General features: G+C 39.6%; 1 long non-coding RNA gene across 1 annotated transcript in view; it reads right to left on the bottom strand.

The window, feature by feature from the left end:
* Nucleotides 1–3,825: 3,825 nt before the first annotated feature.
* The window catches only part of LOC111825942, a 30,402-nt gene continuing 12,842 nt past the window's right edge, over nucleotides 3,826–21,385 (bottom strand). The window contains exon 2 of the long non-coding RNA XR_002829172.1: nucleotides 3,826–4,145. This is a non-coding gene — a long non-coding RNA (uncharacterized LOC111825942). The remainder of the gene's footprint in view (nucleotides 4,146–21,385) is intronic.

Raw genomic sequence — 21,385 nt, 5'->3', positions numbered from 1 at the left:
GTGCATGAAATTCATGCATGGGGGAGGGTCCCTCAGTCTGGCCTGTGCCCTCTCACAGTCTGGGAGCCCTGGGGGGGATGTCCGACTGACAGCTTAGTGGGCCTAAGCCATCAGTCGGACATCCTTAGCATTGCCACGGAGGCAGGAGAGGCTCCCACCACTGCCGCTGTGCTCGCCAGCCATGAGACCGGCTTCTGGCTGAGCTGCGCTCCCTCTGTGGGAGCACACTGACCACCAGGGGGCAGCTCCTGTGTTGAGTGTCTGCCCCCTGGTGGTCAGCACGCATCATAGTGACGGGTCATTCCACCATTCGGTCATTTGCATATTAGCCTTTTATTATGTAGGATATGCTGTAGATGAGGCCCCCTAGAACCATAAGAAATGCAAAAAATTCACTGTTAACTCATTCTCGAATTGCCCCCATTTAAAATCTAATTGCCCCCCCTGTGGGGCACGTGCTGCACCTTGGGAACCAGTGGGCTTGACACTTTTCCTCTCTGAGCTTCATTTCTGAATACATATGCATATACCATGGGAATTGTAATCTCTTCTCCGCCTACCTCACTGGGTTGTCAAGGAGGTGCTGAGCAAATAAACCTAGTAAGTGATGTCTAAATGGGAAGGGATTGTTATTTTTAAGCTCATGGGTACCCTCACAGGTAGCAGGTGCTGATTAGAGGAGGAGAGCATGATTGTTTCCTGGGACTGTAGCTATGGAAGCTTTGCAGAGGCTTCCACAGGCCTTGGAGGGGCAGGCTCTGGCCAGCAGCCCTGTAGCGGTGGTCATCCCTGGAGGCTCTGGTGGGGGGCAGGGAGTTAGGGGGGTGCTAGGGAGGCGACAAGGCTGAAGGGGAAGTAACTGTCAAACCTTCCCGCTTGGCGCCATTCTTTAAATTGTATGTGGCTGTTTTGCAACTGTACCTGCTCAGGGTGGGACTCCAATCTCCTGGAGTGGGGCGGGGGCTGGGTCAGGGCGGAGCCAGGTGGGCTAGGAGGGTGGGTTTAGCCTCGGCCCCAGCGAGGTTCAGTGTGCTTCTGCTGCAGAGACAGCGCTGCTGCTTTTGGGAGGAAGGGTCTGACCCTGGAGGGCCGCTCAGGCCTGCCTCCACCCAGGTCTGGAGCTGTAGGGAGGAGAGGTGTGCCCAGTCCCAGTGGAGGGGGCCTGGCAGCAGCGGGCCATGGGCCCCGGGTGGTCGCCAGCATGCTATTGTTGTGGGCACCCCTGGTGGGAGTGGCCGGGGAAGAGATCAGGAGTCGGAGGTGCAGGCTGCAGCTACCCCTGAGGCTGGGTCTTCTCCCTGTCCAGTCAGCCTCCCCGTCAGCCCCTAACCACCCGCCCCTGCCACATGCAGGGGCTGGGGTAGGGTGTCCATGCAGGGAGATTGGAAGAGCTCCCCATGGCCGCTTCCTCTTCCTTCTTTGCAGTCCGGGCTCCTGTCAGGCACTGTCCTCAGACCCCCAGGAACTTGGCTCCAGCTGCCTGACCCCTGCTGCACATGCATCAATATGCAAATTGGTTGTTACAGGGACACCATCACGGACAAATTAGCATATTATCTCTTTATATGTATAGATGATCACAAAGGTCAAATTTTAGTACTGGTCAGCAAAATCAAATTTCTTCTCACTAATATGATCTTTATTTATGGTTCATATTTTAGATAGTTTATTCCTATCTTACTTTCTCAAAAGTTCCTAAATTGGCAAAAGAAGACATCCTTTCAAAGAATGAGGAAATCTGGGTGATAGGACATGATAAATTCAAATTGAAAATAACAATGAAAAATGTATGTTTAAAAATATATTTCAGAATATTAGTCTTCAAAAGTAAGGAAATTCTAACACAGGTTGCAGCATGGGTGAACCTTGAAGATTTTATGCTAAATGAAATATTCAGGTCATAAAAGGACAAATGTATGATTCCACTTATATAAGATACATAAAATAGTCAAATAAAGACCAAAAGTAGAACTTAGAATGGGTGGTAGAAAACATGGTGGACCCTGGAGGAGATAGACCAGGCCAGTACTTTGCCATGTTGGATCAGTGAACTATTACCAGCAATCAGTGTAAGAAGGTAATGATCCAAACAGGACTCCTTTAAAAAGTCCTGAGAGACATATAATCTAAAACATATGTCCTCATATGTGAATATTTAGGTTAAAAGACTGGTAAATACTTAGTTATTCTCTACTTATGCTTATAGGATCCTTTAACTGCAGAGTGAGTGTTGGCTGCACTTACAGCACCTTAAAATTGTATTAAAGCAACTTAAGATGATTAGGGGTGGAGCCAAAGTCTCTTGGTCCCCAAGTGGGACTGAAGACCATGCCCACCCATCCAAGCAGCTGCAGAACAGGAAGGAGAGAGTCCCAAGCTCAGCATCTCTGCTGGATGAATGCTATCACCCAAGTCTCCACCCTATCTGATCTCAGAAAAGCCCAAATTCAACTGATGGGGTAGAGCAGTGTTCTCAATAGAGAAGAATATGTGGCCCTTGAGCACAGCAGTACCCTACTGATGTCACATCTACATCTGAATGTATAATAAGTAATTGGAATGTCATATGCTTGAACCCCCAGTCCCATAAGCACAAAGGGGATTTCCTCCATCAGGAAGAGCCACAGGTAGAGAAGTGTTAATTAAACAAACACCCCAGTCATTGGCTACTAGAAGGTGGATTAGGATTTAGCACCAGTGCCACTTGCGCTACAGTTTGCTCTTGTCCAAAGTTTCACTGTTGGTTGGAAAGTCAGAAGCCTCAGAGGCCCTGATGGTAAATAGTCATACCATTGCCCAAGGAGAAACCCATATAAAATTCAGGGGCTGAAACACAGAATATTGTTTCTTGGGAACATATAAATGTATTCACAGCCCCCAATCTCACCAGCATCCAGTTCAACACTGCCATCTCCTTGCCTCTCTCCTCCACCAACAACCACCATGAGGAAGGACGTCATCACCTTATAGAACTCTTTGGGTTCTGCAGACAGTGTATGCCTCACTTGGGCATTCCATGAGGCCTTTTGTTTGGCTACCATATGAATCAGTACCCTTTGAAAGGAGTTCAAACCAGCAAGTTGTGTTAGAAACTGTTCAGCAAACTGTGATCTACTCTCTACTCCCAAACCCTAGTGACCCCTTGAACTACAAATCTCTGTGACTGATGGAATTTATCAATAGATCTTCTGACAAAGGGCTGCAGCCTTCACCCAGAGGTGCCTGGATGTAGGGGCCTGTTGCCTGCATGCCTGACCAATGGAGACCTTGTGAGTGTCTAACCTGATACTTTCATGTCGGTGTGGGTTGAGTAAGACTCAGTGACTAACATGGTTGGCAGGAAGCTCAGCTGCCGTGGCACCATGAGTAATCAAGTCCTTTGTCTCTGATGCAGGAGCCTCGTGTCTTCTGGGAGATTCCACAAAACTGTGGCAGCCTAACTTGTCGTTTGCAAGTTGGGCAAAAACCTTGGCGCTTCCCAGCTCTTGACAGTTCCCATAAGGGGCTACACTGCATGTGTCTTCAGAGCAGCCATATGGCTGTATAGGAAATAAACTTCAATTATCCATGGGCTTTGGAAGCCTCGAATGGGCATCTTTATAAAAATGTAAAACGATAATATGCATTTAGGTGCTATACATTAGAAACCCTCATATTAAAATCAGTATATTCCCATTCTAAATGAAAAATCACTCTAATTACCCAAAAGGCACTTCAGGGAGTATTCAAAATATGAGAGTAATATTCACATCATAATCTTGTTTTATTGTGATGTGTGAACTAATCCCATAGTCATATGAATATGAATAACCCATGGATAGGAGAGAAGGAAAAAATATGTATATATTCTGAATGGGAAAAGTTCACATTAGAGCACAGCAGGCCATTAACTTTAGTCACTGCAGAGGTTTCTTCCCTTTCAATAGCCTCAAATGCAGTTATTCTGCCATTTAATATCATTATTTTGATTGTGAGAGGACTATTCATCTTATAAATCAATTAGTTTGACTAATGGTTAATTTTCATAGTTAGTATTTGATTTTGTTCAAGTGACTCAGAAGTTCATTGGCCCATCTCTCTTTTCAGTCTTACAATTCCTTCACTTTTCTTTCTATTCATCATTTTCTCAGTGACTTCCAAGGGACCTGCAAAGCAAATCATTGAGTTAGCATACTTCATTAGAGCAGAATCTTGCACAGAAAGGGAATGCTTTATTTAAGATTTGAAATTCCTGCCTGTTCTTTTTGCTGCTTGATGACATCAAGAAAGTTGATGTCAGCTCCCTGATAAGAATGAAATAAATTTAACACAGGAAGGCATCCCCAGCTGTGGAGCTACAGAAAGCAGTGGGGACCTTAGGAATCTTGCTGTGTCCATCATGTTCTACTCAAAGCCATTCCAAGCAAACAAATAATCTACAGACAGCCAGGGAGTTTTCATAATAAGTCTCTGAGACTCCCTCTCCATAAAATTATCTTTTTTAAGTGTCTCCCTTTTAGAAATTCTGGAACTATTTTACACTGAGAGACTGAATATGAAAAAAAAGACAACAGCTGGACCATCTCTGACAACAGAACTCTGACCAACAACCTCTGCAGCAACCAGCCCTAAAGGCCAGGACTTTATCAACAACTGCCAGCTTCCCTCTGTTTTGCCCCCTCCCCTCCCTTACTGAACTGCAAAATTCATAAAAGTTAGGGTTTGCTGTAGTTGTTTGTTTTTTTCAGTTAGTTCATAGGTTTGTATTGCCACACACACAATAAAAGCACGAAAGTAAAGATAGTGAAATTTATACTGGAACCAGCAAAGTAAATACTGACAGAGTGTGCTCCCACCACTCAAGCACACGCCCTCCCCAGGTGTGAACTTCCGTCCACCTGCACTAGAAAATTGACATCAGTGGAGGGTAGAGGCCAAGTGTCTATCCTGTTATGAAGGATCCTCACTATTGTGGAAAGAGTTAGCACAGCTTTTACTTGGTTTGTGTGTTTTAATTGGTAAGCTCCATGGCTGCCCAGGTTCACAATTTCTTATCTACAATTCTGAAATCCAAAACGTAGTTTAAAAAAAAAAAGACAAAGAAGATGTTTCATAATGGCTTTAGTCAAAACAGCTAACTTGAATGGAGGAGAAGCTATTCATAGTCCCATTTTACCTCCACCTAACCTGTGGGTGGTCAGGGCACTGGATGCATAAACCTTAAAATGCTTGATTATGGGGATGGTTCACAGAACTAGGCCTCACATGTTTGTATGTCATGATTCATAGATTTCATAATTTGGCAATGTTTTAGCAAGCAGAGACAATGACAGAAAAAAATGGATTAACAAGTCAATTTATAAGCAATATTTTGCCATTATTACTAGGTTCAAGTTATTTTCTTGGTTCATATGAAAGTCATCAGTAGATTTTCTACTTGTTCAAACCTCTATCCATTTAAGAAAGATAAAAGCTAAGGTAGCCCTGGCTGGGTGGTTCAGTTGGTTGCAGTGTCGTCCCTTGCAGCAGAAAGGTTGAGGGTTTGATTCCTGTTCAGGCCATATACCTAGGTTTTGGGTTTGATCCCAGGTCAGGGAGTGTTCAAGAGGCAACTGATCAGTTTCTTTCTCATGTCGATGTCATCGATGTTTCTCTCTCTCTAAAAACAAACAAACAAACACAATAAACATATCATCTACGGGTGAGGATTTAAAAAAAAAAAGCTAAGATAAACATTAATCCAAAGAAAACATGTGATATGCAAAATGGGTTCAATTTGGCTAGGGAGATAAGTTGTTAGACCTTTTAAATAATGTAGGATTGCTCCCAAGAGAATACTTTGCCAGGCTTTTGGTTCAGGATATTTTTTAACGAAGTAAGCATCAGGGAAGTCATGTCTCCTAAGATATAATTTCCAATTCAAATAGGTATTACAAATCAAATTTGTCTTACCAAATTTTCCCATAATGTTGCCAAATGGTTTGACACAGTTGTCCATACAGAGCTCTGACAATAAAACCAAAGAGGTTTTTTTCTTCTTCTTTATTTGGAACAAGATGGTAAAATCAGCAAATGTTAAATCTCAGTAGTCTCCAAGAGAACATCTGATTATGTCATTTACTTTTATGAGTATACCAGGCCTGGACATTCAGTTATTTGATAAAGTTTCTTCTGCTCATAAATTGGATGCCAAAAATCGGATGCCCATTTTGCTGCACTTTAATGGTAAAAATAGTAATAATATTAATAGTAACAAGCTATTTGAGCCAAACAATGGGAAAAGAGTTGTACTCTGCATTCATTCACTGAACCTTGTTTCTAAACAATATGTCCCAATGGACACCCTTTGTCAAATTGAACTTAGTGTAATGAACTAGGCAATTTGATTTCCAGACACTTTCAAAAGGAAACTGTAAAAAAAGAAAGGAAACTGTATGTTAAAATAATATTTTGAAGAATTCTGCAAAGTAACTCATCTTTTCCAATCAGATATTTGATTGAAGGTGTTGTTTACCTTGTATTCTCTAGTTACAACACATTGAAAGTTATTTTATGATTAAACTACTATCTCCATTGTTTATGGTTAAAACTATCACCATTGATAAAAGGAAACAAGTATAGACAGATCTTGTAGGACATCTTGGTTTTCCAGAAATTTTATCTTTCCACGCCTCTTCAACAAAAGCTTCTAATATTTTACTTTTAATATAAACCATTTATGGTCCTTCTGCCAGTTTCTAAACCATTTGACAACATTAACAAAAATAATGTAAAATTTAAAATACTCAGTGTTTTAGAAGTCCATGACTGTCATGTCAATTTTCTGTCCTTGTCATTTTTAAGAGAGGCGATTATATTTTGGGTGCACTGTGTTATTTTTAAACTCAAGCTTTCAGTGCTCTTTTTTCTATAATTCAATAATGCAATTTTATGTCAAACACTATTTTTGAATAGTAGTGTGCATTTCCATTAGCATTCTGGCAGCAGGACAGAAGCCAGGTCTCCTTAATCATTCCTGTTAGTATATTTGTTGACTCTATCGGAAATATAGTAGCTTCCTAGTACAAACAAGACGTGTGGAAAATGCTTTTCCTTCTATTTCAGTAATAGACAGAGGTTGGGAAGGAAGCATTTTGCAAAATGGCATTTCCAATTCACACTGGAAACAGAGATGCTTTAGAAAATGATAAACATGTGACAGAACAGCATATTCTCCCTGAAAATGCCATTTCTCTGAAAAGATGAATGTTCCTGCAAGAGAACTAAAGAGTCTCTACAGTTAACACCAGCTGAAAAATATTCAATGACTTCAATGATCCCAACACCCCCAAATTGTAATTATTGGACTAAAAATGGTATTGGCCGAGGGGCAGTGTCACTGAATCATGAGTGCTGGACTCAGCGATGTGACCAGGATGCTCAGCAGGACCTTCCCCATTCGGAGCTTAAATTCAAGGTTAAGAACCTCAGTCTCCTCCACGGTTAAACAGAGGAATTGGACCAGAGAGCTCTGAGGTCCTTTTAAGTTAAAAAAAATATATATCAGATAATAATAATCCTATCATCACTGTAACACAAATATTATAGTTTCTGTGGTTACACCTTTACTTTTTATTGTTAATAAAGTCACTACATTTAGTGCATTACGAATTAATAAGCAAAGAGTGCCATTTTAGGTTATTTCTGATAATGAAAGTCTTCCCGCTGACTATAAAATAGGTTGTTGCGCCATCTGCTGGTAGTTCTGAGGTTGTCTACTCTATTAGGTGACCAGTGTGCGTTTTAAGGGTACATTTCCTTTTTTCCTTTGTTGCTCAGAAAAGCTTTCAACATGCTTTTTGATCTCCTGGAATGGTAAATATAAATACCAAGGTAGTTATAATACTTTAAAATCATGAGCTTTTATTCATACATTTTGGCACGTTTCTCCAAAGAGATATTGATAAATCTGTTTTTTAAATAAGATGTCTAGATTGAATTTGTTGGTATAAATAAGTGGAGTATTTGCACTTTAACACATAGTATTTACAATGGAATCCACTCCCGGACTCCCTTGAGGCAGCCAACGTCTGCAAAATAAAGTGGCTCCATGGCTACCACATTCTAATGATTTCTTCCCACACATACAGTAAGAGCCTTTCCTAGAATGACACTTCGCGAGGTCTCATGCATATGCATGACTTCATTGTGCCAAGGAACGGGAAAGAACGTGAGTGGCTTTGTGAAAAGGGACAATTTGATTCCAAGTTATGATGAATAAAGATTTGTTCATGAACAAAGAACAAAGAAATCTTGGGGGAAATGCACTTTGGGTAGAATTATCAGAAGAATAAATAAAGGAATCTTCCATTAGTCACCACTTTCAAAGTTCCTGAAGTTGTCTTTTTCAGCAATCTAGAGGTGCCTTGAGGATGTTGTAATTGAGTTTCTAAAGATGGCAGAATGTGTCCCTTTGAGAGTAAACAAAAAGGCTAGTGCAGCTCCAGTGACTTTTTAAGGTTCTAATATTGCAAAAATTAACGGAATTCTTCCATCATTTTTTGCATGAGGCAGACTGACAGAGCTTCCACTAGGAAAGTCTCCAGTTCAGGTGGATCATAGGAACTGCTCAAGTGCTACCTCAGGCCAGGTCAGCTGAGTGCACTGAAGGTGGTGAGCAGGAAGGCATCTTTAAATCCAGAAACCTGTCTTTGAATAGAGGGCATGAGGGATCATCCAAATTCGACAGACGCTACACAATCAAATTGCAATACTTGGAAGTGATCAGGCAGCTAAACACTGAAACTCCTGATATATATGATGGAACGAAAAACACATGGCATGCAAATCAAATGTGTTTTAAGATTGAATCTACTTTTAGTTTAGCTCACGGAGAGCTAGTAACATCATGTCTATGGCTGAGCTTTGCAAAAGCATTCAGGGGCCCCCTGGAAAAGCCCTCTAGCTTGAAAGCCTTTCAGTTCCATGGCAGTCTGTGATTTGACCCCAAGACAGGTGAGGGAGGACGTGTGCAGGAAATGCAAACTAATATTTTCGCAAGCTTGGAATACATCACCAGCGCAAGTAAGGTTAGGCAATTTGGATTGCCTGCACCCTGATTCACTGATTTCCTTTATCTCTTCCTCATTCCCTTCCACCTCCCCCTCTACCTAGGGACAATGGGCAAACTGCAGCAGGGCTACAGAACTAATGGGTAGATGGGGAATAAAGAGACATTCATTACAGGCCCTTATGCTCAAGGCGGTTTCCTTCCTAGGGCCACATGCCAAGCCCCTTGAATTAATAAAAGTCACTTCTATGCCAGAACAATCTAATGAAATCTGCATTTCCATGTCTCAATCTGTAACTGAGGCAGCAGGTTTGAATGTGTGCCTTTCTTGATTGTGTTGGGGCTTTCATAAATTTTATGGGAAGATATTTAATTACCTTAGATATAGATAGAATGGTGGAAAGAAATATTTAAATCTAATGAGCACTGATTCTTTGAAAATAATCCTGGCCCCAGACCTCATCTTGCCTGACATGTTAGGCCTGGGAAATCAAATGAATGAAAATGTCAGGAAGGGACATAATTGAATCCAGCTAGTGACTGCACAAGCCATGCCTTATTAAATAAGGCCACAGCCAAGAGGACCCTGGAAACCCATTGCCCTAACTCAGTTAGCTCCCTCGGCTTCCAGAGAGCACTAAGCAAGGGGGGAATTGGAAATAACAGATTTGAGCATGGTCAACTTGCAAACATCTAACACATAAGAAGGTAAATTTTTTTTTAAATTAAATTATTTTACATCTTGCTGTAGTGACATATAATTGACATATACATTGTGTGAGTTTAAGGTGTACAACATGTTGATTTGATACACTTACATAGTGCCATGTGATTATCACCATAGCATTGGCTAACGCCTCTATCACATCACAACTACCATTTCTTTTTGTGGTGAGAACACTTAAAGAGCTCCTCTCTTAGTTGCTTTCAACTATGTAATACACTAGAGGCCTGGTGCACAAAAGTTATGCACTGGGGACGGGGGGGTCCCTCAGCCTGGCCTGAGTCCTCTAGCAGTCCGGGACCCCTTAGCGGATGTCCAGGACCCCTCAGGGGATGTCCACCTGCCGGCTTAGGCCCACTTCCCGCAGGAATCAGGCCTAAGCCGATAGTCTGACATCCCTCTCACAGTCCGAGACCGCTTGCTCCTTACTGCTTGCCTGCTCGCTGCTCCTTCCTTAGCGCTGCCACAGAGGCGGGAGAAGCTCCCACCACCACTGCTGCGCTCGCCAAATGTAAGCCTGGCTTCTGGCTGAGCGGTGCTCCCCCTGTGGGAGTGCTCTGACCACCAGGGGGCAGCTCTTGTATTGATCGTCTGCCCCCTGGTGGTCAGTGCGCATCATAGCAACCGGTTGTTCTGGTCGTCCTGGTCATTCTGCCATAATGGTCGCTTAGGCTTTTATTATATAGATTATTGCTAACCATAATCACCGTGCTGTACATTAGATCCCCACAACTTACTCATCTAACTGGAAGTTTGTGCTCATACCAACATCTCTTCATCTCTCTCATCCTCAGGCCATGGTATCAATTTTAGTGAATGCATTATCCATACCTATGCAAAAATCGTGTCTTCAATGATCTTTACAAATATCTGTCAATTGGTGTGCTTACATGATACTAATCTTTCTATAAATTTAATAGTATATAAATCAATGTAAATTTCTGCATCACATTAAGTATCAGTTCTGACTTATTAGTTCCATCTTAAAGACAGTGGTTGAAGTGTTCTCACAGGGAAATAAAAATATAGTCACTAGTGATCTGCTTTTTTATTTAGAAAACGACAGTACAACTCAAGGTTAACATTATTTTTACTTTTTAACAAATTACAAATTATATACTTACTCACACACAAGCTGAGTAAACAGACAAGTATTTATTGTATCTCAGCTTTATGGAAATTGGCTTATTCCTGTAGGTCTCAAAAGCTTCCTAAACCACTGGAATTTAGATAATTACAAAAGGTTTTTGTAATGGAGTCCCTTCTGTGATTCAATATAAAATTGCTAGCTGACCCAGAAGAGGGCACAGACCAGAAAGCCATTTGTCTTAAGGAGTGAGTCTTAAGCAAAGTGTGTAAAAATGAATATGCCTTTAATGTCTTCTTAATAAATTGAAAACAAGGGATTATTTGTATAATAGTAAATGTAACTTTGAGGAAACTTAATTACATTACTTTAAAAAGAATAATCCTGGATGTTGCTTTGAGAACTACAAATTTCATAATTTATCTCTTTAATATCAATATTTCTTTCCTTAATCCTTTAAATTCTAAAAACCAATACTAATGATACATCTAAATGTTAGCCAATACATAAAATTGAGTACTTCAATATTTTGAGAATTATTTGAAATATAAATTTAAAACTCATATATTAATAAAATTAACCCAATGTGCTAATCCATATATGAATGCAGAAAAAAAGATATATTTATTATTGAAAATATCACAGCTTTAGAGAATTAAAATGTACACAAGAGTGCTAAAGATTCTAACATGCAGCTTAAAAATGTTAGTATGAAATTTGCTTTGCTGGGAATAGCTCTCATTTCCTGAATTTCAAAATAATTATATATCTTGGCTCAAGATAATATTTCAGGTTATAATTAACATCATTGACTCATTTTTATTTTGCCTAGGACTTAACATACAGCTACAAAATTGGAAGTTAATAAGAATATTTTTTTAAAATTTAAAAACTAATTGAAGGATTTTTTCTTATTTCAGAAAAGTAAACTGCACTTAATGTTCTGTTGGATAAATTCAAAAGTATCTGAAACATAGGTAAATTCACTTAATAAAAGTATATTCTATATTGACATTGATATTTAAAATCCTTTAGATATTAGTTGGCTTGTTCTTTTCTTTTTAAAGTATAAAATGTCTCTTCCTGATTTTGGAATAAACAAATACAGTGCTATGAGCAACTTGGTAGAAACAATCAGATTCTTTAAAACATTTTTTTCTGTTTCTTTTTTTAAGTTTCCTGTTGGCTTGTCACATTGTGTTCTCACATCCCTTAGAAACCATATGGGGAAGTAATAAAAGGTATCTCTCTGTCCACAGATATGCAGTGTTTATTAACTGACTCAGAGAAATACTGAGAGCTCATTACAAATTGTTATATGTGGTCATTCAAGTATACAAAGCAAGGGACAAGACCAGTACACAGGAAACACCCGTGAGAAAGGACAATGGATAATGGGCAGTTTAACAGTTACATTAAAAAAAAAAATTCAAACATGACCATAGACAAAATACAAAACAGTAGCAGCATTGTTGGCTATTGCAGTTCAAAAACAGACACAGGACTAGTGTCTCACAATGTGTTTTTCTTTAGCACCAAATCTTGCACATTGTAGCACTACTTAGAGAAAAAAAAGAAATTAAGAGCCTTGAGCAGCAGACGTTAATATTGTCTTTTAAAGATCTTCCCAGGAATTTCCACAATGTGTAAACATATGCTTGAGGATTTAGCTCCATCTACAGGATGCAGGAAATAAAGCAAATTCTTTGTAAATAAAGTTCTCTCTGCACACACCCTAATATTAAGATAAGATTGTTTTTGTTTCTTATAAATGATGCTTTTGGCTGAGAAAGTTCTGGAGAAGAAAAGAAAGTGAAGAGAGTGAACAATATGCAAGCAGTTAAATCCTTACTGAGTCTTCGAATCACCTTCAGATTTTTTCTCTTCTTTATAAATCAAAGAGAGAGAGAGAGAGAGAGAGAGAGAGGAAGGAGATATTCCATATACTCAATCTCTCTCACACAAAAATTAATAAATGTTCTGGGTGGGCTCCATGTGAGCCTTTTTTTTTTTTAAAGACTTGTTTTTCTTTTAGAGCAGTTTAAAACTGAGAAGAAGGTAAGGAGATGTTCCATATACTCTCTCTCTCTCTCTCTCTCAAAAATTAATTTAAAAAAAGAAAAAAATTATAAAAATATGTATGAAAGTTGACTGAAATGATAATAAACAGCTCCATAAATTACAAGATTTTAAAAAGACGATAAGTGGCACAAGCATTACATCTAGAAAGAAGAATTTATTAATTAGCTGCCCAACATACCTTTATAATGTTTTCCCCTGCATTTTTTACTACATTCTCTTTGATCATCTCTTCATATGACAATAATTCCATAACTTAACTTTATATGAAAAGACTAAAAGATAATTCAAGTGTTTGTGGAGATTTTTTCCTCCAGCAAGGCTGGCCAGAATTTGAGTTCTTATTTTAGATCATTTTGAAAATTTCATGTCACCTTCACAACTCATGGCTGATAATTTTGTGTGAATTTTTAGTATTCTTGTCAAATTTAAGGAATGCTTTGTTAAGGTTATTTGTCGTATGACCTGTAATATTTCAGAGCATTTCGAGAACTCTTGTGCAGTGACTAATTGTAAATACTCTGAATCAACAAGTTATTTTCCATCCTATTTAACATTTGAAAATTCTAAAAAGAAAAAAGAAATTTAATCTGAAATTATGACATCCACAAAAACAAACCCAATGTTGTACTAAGATACACACTGAGCAATCAGTTGGCTCTTGTACTTGCACAGTGTTACTGGAACACTTGTTTTGATTAATACTTTGTGCTATGGACTGAATGTTTGAGTCCCCCCAAAATACAAAAGTTGAAGTCTAAATCCTCCGTGTGATGGTGTAAGGAGGTAGGACCTTGGGGAGGTGATGAGGTCGTGAGTGGGAGCCCTCATGATGTGATTAGAGGAGACACAGAGAGATTATAGAAGAGTCACGAGAGGTGATCACACATGTGAAGATACGATAAGATGGTCCTCTGCAAACTAGGGAAAGGGCTCCCCCAGGAACCTGACTATGCTGGCACTCTGACCTTGGGCTTCTAGGTTTATTGTTTAAGCTATCTGGTCTATGAATATTTATTGTAGCAGCCTGAGCTGATGCATACAGTCTGAGATTTTGTGAAGACAAGATGCCTGACTAGAGGGTTTGGGGCTATCACAGATAAATAAAGCAGACAATAGTGAAAGGAGAAGGACAATTCTAATCAATAAGGTACTATTGCAATTGGGAAGAAGGTCCAGCATAAACTGAACTCAATTTCAGAGGTAACTGAGCATTTAAAAGCAAGAATGGTGTGGCTCAGTTGGTTGAACATAGTCCCAGGTACCAGGAGGTTGCTAATTGATTCCCAGTCAGGGCACCTGCATGGGTTTTGGGCTTTATCCCCAATAGGGAGCATGCAAGAGGCAGCCAATAGGTGTTCCTATCTCTCTCTTCCTCTCCCTTCCTCACTCTAAAATCAATAAAAACATTCTTTTAAAAAAAGAGAGAGAATGAGAGAGTCGGGGAAGAGGCAGTCAGGGCCTCAGTAGAGTCAGGGAAGTGGAAAATCACAAAGGGTTGGTCAATGCAAGTGTTGGTTAAGCAGCTGTGTCTGTTAGATGGTGATTATTAAAGTTAGGAATCTGTCCTTCCACAGAGACTGGGAGACAGAGGACCTTTTCTTCCAGATGATGACATTTTAAAGAAATGAGTTTTAGATCCTTGAAAAAAAAACTCCTAACAGCCATTTCCACAACAGAACTGCTAATCAGTGACTGTGAATTACATAAATACCTCTCACTAAACCCAAATTAAGTGAATTCCTGACCCTCCTTCCCCTTAACCATATCCTCAAATTTTCTGTGGTCTCTCCAACACCACTAAAAGGAAATGTGAGAGAGGAACGATAGTTAGAGATACCAGCCAAGCCAGTTCCTAGTCTTGGAATGTCCTCCAAAGAGGATTGAGTGGAGATAATGCAGACATGTTCCCTAACAGTTGCATGGCCCCCAAATTTCTGAGAGCAAGGGCCTAATTTTTCATTAGTCTAACTCCAGTTAGGTTTAAAATGTTCTACTTGTACAGGGGGAGTGCCTTGTTTATACAACCAATTTCCATCTATATATATAAAAGCCTAAGTGACCATCTGACTGGGCAACCAGCCGACCAGCCAGTAGCTATGATGCACAAAGACCACCAGGGGGCAGACACTCAAGGCAGGAGCTGCCCAGCGACAGCAACTTTGCAGAGTGCCCTCTGGGACCCCTCGGGGGATGTCGGACTACTGGTTTTGGCCCCCTCCCCGCAGGCCAGGCCGAGGGACCCCACTCATTCCGCAGACGTCCTTTGAGCCCCAGCCCCACCCAAGGTGTGCCCAACCTGGGAGGGACTGCGGGAGGTTGGCTCTAGGGCATGTCCAGCCCTTCTTGCCCAGTCCTTCCCTGCTGGCCACCTTCTAATTAATTTACTTTCAATGTGCACGAATCCATGCACTGGTCCTCTAGTTTCTAAATAAAAGCACAGCATCTCAAAATGAAGAAATGTATTAGGCGAGTCTTTTGTACTAACCAAAATCATCAGGTACCTTAATTCCACAGGAGTTCATACAGAAACTCCACTGCATGTATGAACTTGTATCACCAAATCATTTTATCCCAGAGCAAGGAAAGGATTGGCCACAAAGAGAAATTCTAATTGTTATCCTTCAAATCATAAATTAAAAAGATTATCAAATTCCACAAATTAGTCATCTTTCAGCCTCAACCATTTTAAGATCTAGTCTCCTTCAGTTTCTATTACTTGTGCATAAATGATATAGTCATAAAACATAAGGTTCTGCTCTATTAATAATGCATTATGGCTGCCATATGATTTAGAAATAAGCTTCATAACATTTCTAAGCAAATAAATTGTAGGAATTCTGGTTAACTGTAGTAGGTTAAATATATACTTGTCTAAGTCTGCTCCTTCTATAAGTCCTACTAAAATGATGGAAATGTATAAACTCACAAACTTCATACATTACTGGGTGGGAGACACTAATAACTATTTGAAAGAGAGAGAGCAGGGGGACAGTGGAAACTTAGTAGAACAGAGGAAGCTGAGTCCTTAGTAGATTATTAATAAAGAACTAGGGAAAGACCCAGAAACACAAGACCAAGTGCTGCAAGCAGAGCAAATGGACGGCTCAGACTAGGAGGGTGATGGGCAGCTTGAATAGAGTCATCCGGTGTCCAGGATTCTTTCTCCAGAGCCTAGTGACTCTGCCTCTCCAATCTAGAAAGAAATGGACCCAGAGATTCTACTCTGAGCCTGTGTGTATACCTGGCACTGAGTAACTCAAAGTTCCTCAACAAAGAAACTCTAACAGTGGTAGGTAGCTCAGAATATTGAACACAGTCTGACGGATGCATTAGCCAGAGCAGGAAAACTATGCGGGTGCATGACCTTTAGCATTCTAAATAAACTTGTGAAAGAAATGAATTCTTTCTGAGCAATATTTTACACATATTTTTAATCCGTTTATCATACAAATCAACCTTATTGTGCTTTTCCAAGGCAGCCTTTCAAATATTTGAGGACAGCTGCAATGTTCCCACCTTCCTTCATGAGTTTTTTCTTCTATACATGGATAAACATCGAAGGTTTTTCAACCACTAGTCATGTAAAATACTGTTGATCATCTCCATTGTCCTGAAACATTCCCATGGGCATTCACTACTTGGTCACTGTCCCATATAAAGCTGTTTTTGTTGTTGTTGTTGTTGTTGTTGTTTACAAGGCAAATGAGAAGTTTTGGAGAAAACTTATGGAAGAAACTAGTGCCTGACTTCTGATTTCAGTTTTGACAGGAAAAGTGCTTAGAAGCCATCAGACCCATTTCTGCAACAAGAAGCTAGACAAACTGAAAACAAATGACTTTGCTTGGACTCACTAAAGAACTGAGGCTGCAAGGCTGCCCTGAAATCTGGAGCCACAGCCAACCTGCTCACCTGGACCAGAAGCTTCTGGAGCCATAAACAGGGGGTAACCCTTAAAATATAAATGTTATGAATTGCTGGAAAATAAGTGTGGAATAGTAAGAGAGTAAGAAACTCCTAGGAGTCACAGACCTGAGGGTTAGGGACCCACACTTCCCTGGCCAAACCTCAATATAACCCATAAGGCACTTGGGGTAAAGAGCCCAGAAAAAACCACCTTGTGGCTCTGGCAATGAGAGGGCAGAATAATCAAGGGGAACCCAGAATCTTCCCTTTAACAGGGCCTACCTTTCAGGAGAAAAGACTTTGCTAGCCTTACCTCAGCTGGGGGAAGGTCTTTCTTTTGCTCCAGTTCCCTATAACATTTATATTTCACTCAAGGGGATAAAACAAAAAACAATAATAGTCAGATTAAAACTGCAGGGAAATAGATGGGGAGCTCTAAAGCCAAGAAAGGGAGGGGGATGGGGGAACACTCCGAGAGAAACCACCAGAGAAACACTCATGAAGGTCACAGCCCAGAGATGCAGGCACTCAAGACACTGAGATCTTGTCCTAAGATTGTAGAGCCCTTGCCCTCACCCATGTGTTACCAAAAAATCATAGGGTTCCTTGAACACAACAGTGAATTATCCCTGAAAGAGCAGAATGACACAGATTCTCTCTGAAGTCTACTTAGGGAACCCCAAAGTCAAAGGGGAGATGAAAGCAAGGGACTAGAGAACCTGAACCCTCAGGCACATTTAGCTACAGCTGCCCTCAGCAAGGTGACCATATATCCTCCAACTAAAAGCCTATTGACTTTGGTACCCATTACCCAATATGTGTCCTGCTTTTAACAAAACGTTACGAAGCATGCTAAATGACAAGAAAAAATACAATGTGAGGAGATGAAGCCAGCATCGGTATCAGAGACATGTGACACAGATGTTGGAATGATCAGATAGGGGATTTAAAATAACAATGATTACTATGATAAGGGCTCTAATGGGAAAACTGGATAGCATACAAGAACACATGGATAGTGTAAGCAAAGACAGAAGCGCTAAGAACAAAAAAGAAGCACTAGAAATAAAGAACAGTAGCAGACATGTAGAATGCCTTCCAAGGGGTCATCAGTGGACAGGACAAAACTGAGGAAAGAGTCAGAGAGCTGGGACACACAAACAGGAATTTCTCAAACTGAAATGCAAGGAGAGAAAAAAAGCAAAACAACAACAACAAAAGAACACTTAAGAATGGAAGGACAATAAATTCAGAGACAGAGAAGCATCGAATATACTGTCAAACTTCAGAGAGAAGGTGGGGGGGGGGAAGGGGGGGGCGGGGAGGAGGGAGGAGTAAGAGATCAACCAAAGGACCTGTATCCATGCATATAAGCATAACCCATGGACACAGACAGTAGAGGGGTGAGAGCATGTGCTGGGGGGGGTGGGGGGGGAATTGCTGGGGAGAGGTCAATGGGGGGAAATAGGAGAGATATGTAATACTATATGTAATACTTTAAACAATAAAAAATTTATAAAGAGAATGGAGGGACAATTTTAAAGCATGTAACATATGTGTAATTGGAATATCAAGAAAATAAACAAATTCAACATCTAATATGTCTGATTCTAGTCTTTCCATATGGTTTTATATGACTCATCTGGAAAATAAGTACTTGAAGGGGCACCTGATCTTTGTTGTAAGCTTTCCTTACCTGGCACTGTGATCTTGGATGTCTCAGGATTTTTGCCTCTATTCTCCACTCTATATATAAGGATAATAGAATCTATAGTCAACAAACATTTTATTCTAAAAAAAAATCTACAAAAGAGAGATTTGCTAAGGAACATTCAAAAAATAATTTAATTTGAAGGTTGATTGTAAGAATGCTGCTTTTTAAACAATCATTTGTGTTTGGGACCTGGGAGAAAGGTCAGAGCACCAATAACAATGTTCTCTCCTTGGAAAAATAAAAAGTACGGAGATAACATCTAAGAATTTCATTTTCTAAATGTCTTGGCATTTGGGTTTGAGTTTTAACCTGGCATGAACATTAGTATTACAATTAAATATGCACTTGTTCCACTGAGCATCTTATTTAGTGCTCAAAGAAAAATGGTTAGAAAATAAATTGTAATGTTCCAAATCCTTATTTTAAATTTTTGGCAAATATAAAATGTCATATCTTCTTCCACCCAACAAAGCAAAATAAAACAGAATTACCCTGATTCATTTTAAGATTGTGCTTTTCTTAATTTATATTCTGACATTATTATTTTCCTCTTTTTGCTTTTATCTGCAATAATAGTTTTCACTTAGGAATTCTTTCTGAGTCAGATGGAAATTGTATATTATGATAGTAAGTCAATGTTGATAATTCAAAGAAAATTGGTAGCAGACAAAGGATTTTAATTTAGCTGGCTAATTCATCATATTTGGAGAAACTACAAGTACCATAATTACCTGCCTAGATACAGTTTTATTTTCTAAAATTTGAATTATACCTTCAAACAAAATAAAAGTATTCTATTTACATGTGTGTATTCTACACCTTTGTTGTCAAAGTGTGGTCCATGGCTAAGCATCGCATGGAATGCTTGTGAATGTGGAAATCTTCCTCTTTACCTGAGATCTATTACCTCAGAATCTACACTTAACAAGATTCCCAGGTGCTGTGCATGTACATTAAAATTCTATATAAGGTTAAGAACAGTATTTTCCCCAGAATGTGCTGTGTAAAATTCAAGTTAAAATTTATTTTTTTAATTTGTTTCTTTTGTTATTCATTTGTCTTATATCCTCCTTCCAACATATGGATATAATAACGGCCTAACAGCTAAAAGTAACTGAGTGCTCCATGGTGAGAGTTCATTCTTGCTTTTCATCTCCAAATAAAATATTATCAAATGAAGTAACATCCCTCCATTACATCTTAATGGTAGGGTCTACTTCCCCTACTAGTATTTCAAAGGTCAGGGTCTACTAATTGAGGTGACAGAAGGAGTTCTGGTCCCATATATGCTCCTGAGTGATTCTATACTACACGCTATAGGGTGGATTCTTCTAGTTCTTACAAGTCAAAAGAGACGTAGTAACAAATAACTTTCAATCTGAAAGGCTTTAAATATCAAGGTTTATCTCTCATATTGTGTGTGTGTGTGTGTGAGAGAGAGAGAGAGAGAGAGAGAGAGAGAGAGAGAGAGGGAGAGAGAAAGATAAAGAGAGAGACCAATCTTTTTCTTTAATGGATCATGCTTTTGGTGTTAGCTGTAGAAATTCATCACCAAACGGAAGGTCAAGTAATTTTCTCCAAATGTATTACCTTACAGTTTGGCAGGACAAAAGTCCAAAACTGGTCTCCCTGAGCTACAATCGGGTTAGCAGGGCTATGTTCCCTTCTGAAGGCTTTTGGAAAAATCTGTATCTCTGTCTAGCTTTAGCGGCTGCCTGAATTCTTTGGCTCATGCCCCTTCCTCCATCTTCAAAGCCAGCAGCCGAGCATCTACAAATTTGTCTCTGACTCTGCCCTTCTCTTTGTCTCTTTCTTCTATTTCAAAGGACACTTAAAACTATATTGAGCCCACCCAGATAATCCAAGAGGATGTCCTTATTTTAAGGTCAATTGAACAGCAAACTTACTTTCATGGACAACCTTAATTCCCTCTTGCCATCTGACATAACATAGTAGCAGTTTCTGTGGATTTGGATGTAGCTATCTGGTGGGGAGGTAGGCATTACTCTGCCAACCACACTCACACTATGTAGAAGAATGCATTGTACTAACAACTGAGAGTCAACTTAAACCATATCATTATATCACAAAAGACAGAAAGCTCTCAATAATCTCAGAGATTAATTTTTCTAACATGATTTCTAATATATATGGAAAATATGCTTGTTTCCAACTGTCTTTGGGGCATAGAAGTCAACTACTATGTAGATATTTAGACCAATATTTCTCCAACTGAGCTAGTCATTAAAAATATCTGAGGTGCTTATTAAAAATAGATTGTGAGGTGCCACATTCTAGACCTTCAGATGAGAGATTTAGGAATCCCTATGTTTATGCAAGTGCCCCAGGAAATACTACTGATGGGTGAAACATGACTGTGAAAGACATGAAAAATCATCAAGGTACAATAATGGCAGTTATGAAGGGAAGCATTTGTACATGGGGATCAAATTCTGACTCACTCAAGAAAACATCAGTGAGTCAAACATTGCTGTATTTGGGGGGACTACAAATATTCATCTACATTTTAAAATTATTTTACCAAATATAACAGTTGGCTTTAACAACATTTCCATGTACTCCCAGAGCAGTATAATCCTTATCCAAGGAAGTTTTAAAATAACAGCAAATACTCCTTGAGCATCTAGTTGAGTCACTCTTCTGATGACGTGTATATTAACTCCTCTAATCTCCATGAGAAGTAACTAAGGTAATCCATACCGTTATCTCCATTTTACATCTGAAAATACAGAGGGATGTAGAGTTTAAGTTACTTCCCAGGGTCACACAGACTCTAAGGCACAGAGACAGGATTCCACTCAGGAAGCTTACTAGAGCCCCTGACCT

This window comes from Myotis lucifugus, unplaced genomic scaffold (genome assembly GCF_000147115.1).
Source record: "Myotis lucifugus unplaced genomic scaffold, Myoluc2.0 scaffold_47, whole genome shotgun sequence".
In the NCBI taxonomy this organism is placed as follows: domain Eukaryota; kingdom Metazoa; phylum Chordata; class Mammalia; order Chiroptera; family Vespertilionidae; genus Myotis; species Myotis lucifugus.
The sequence above is the reverse complement of the archived record's forward strand: the minus strand, read 5'-3'. Positions and strand labels throughout refer to the sequence as shown.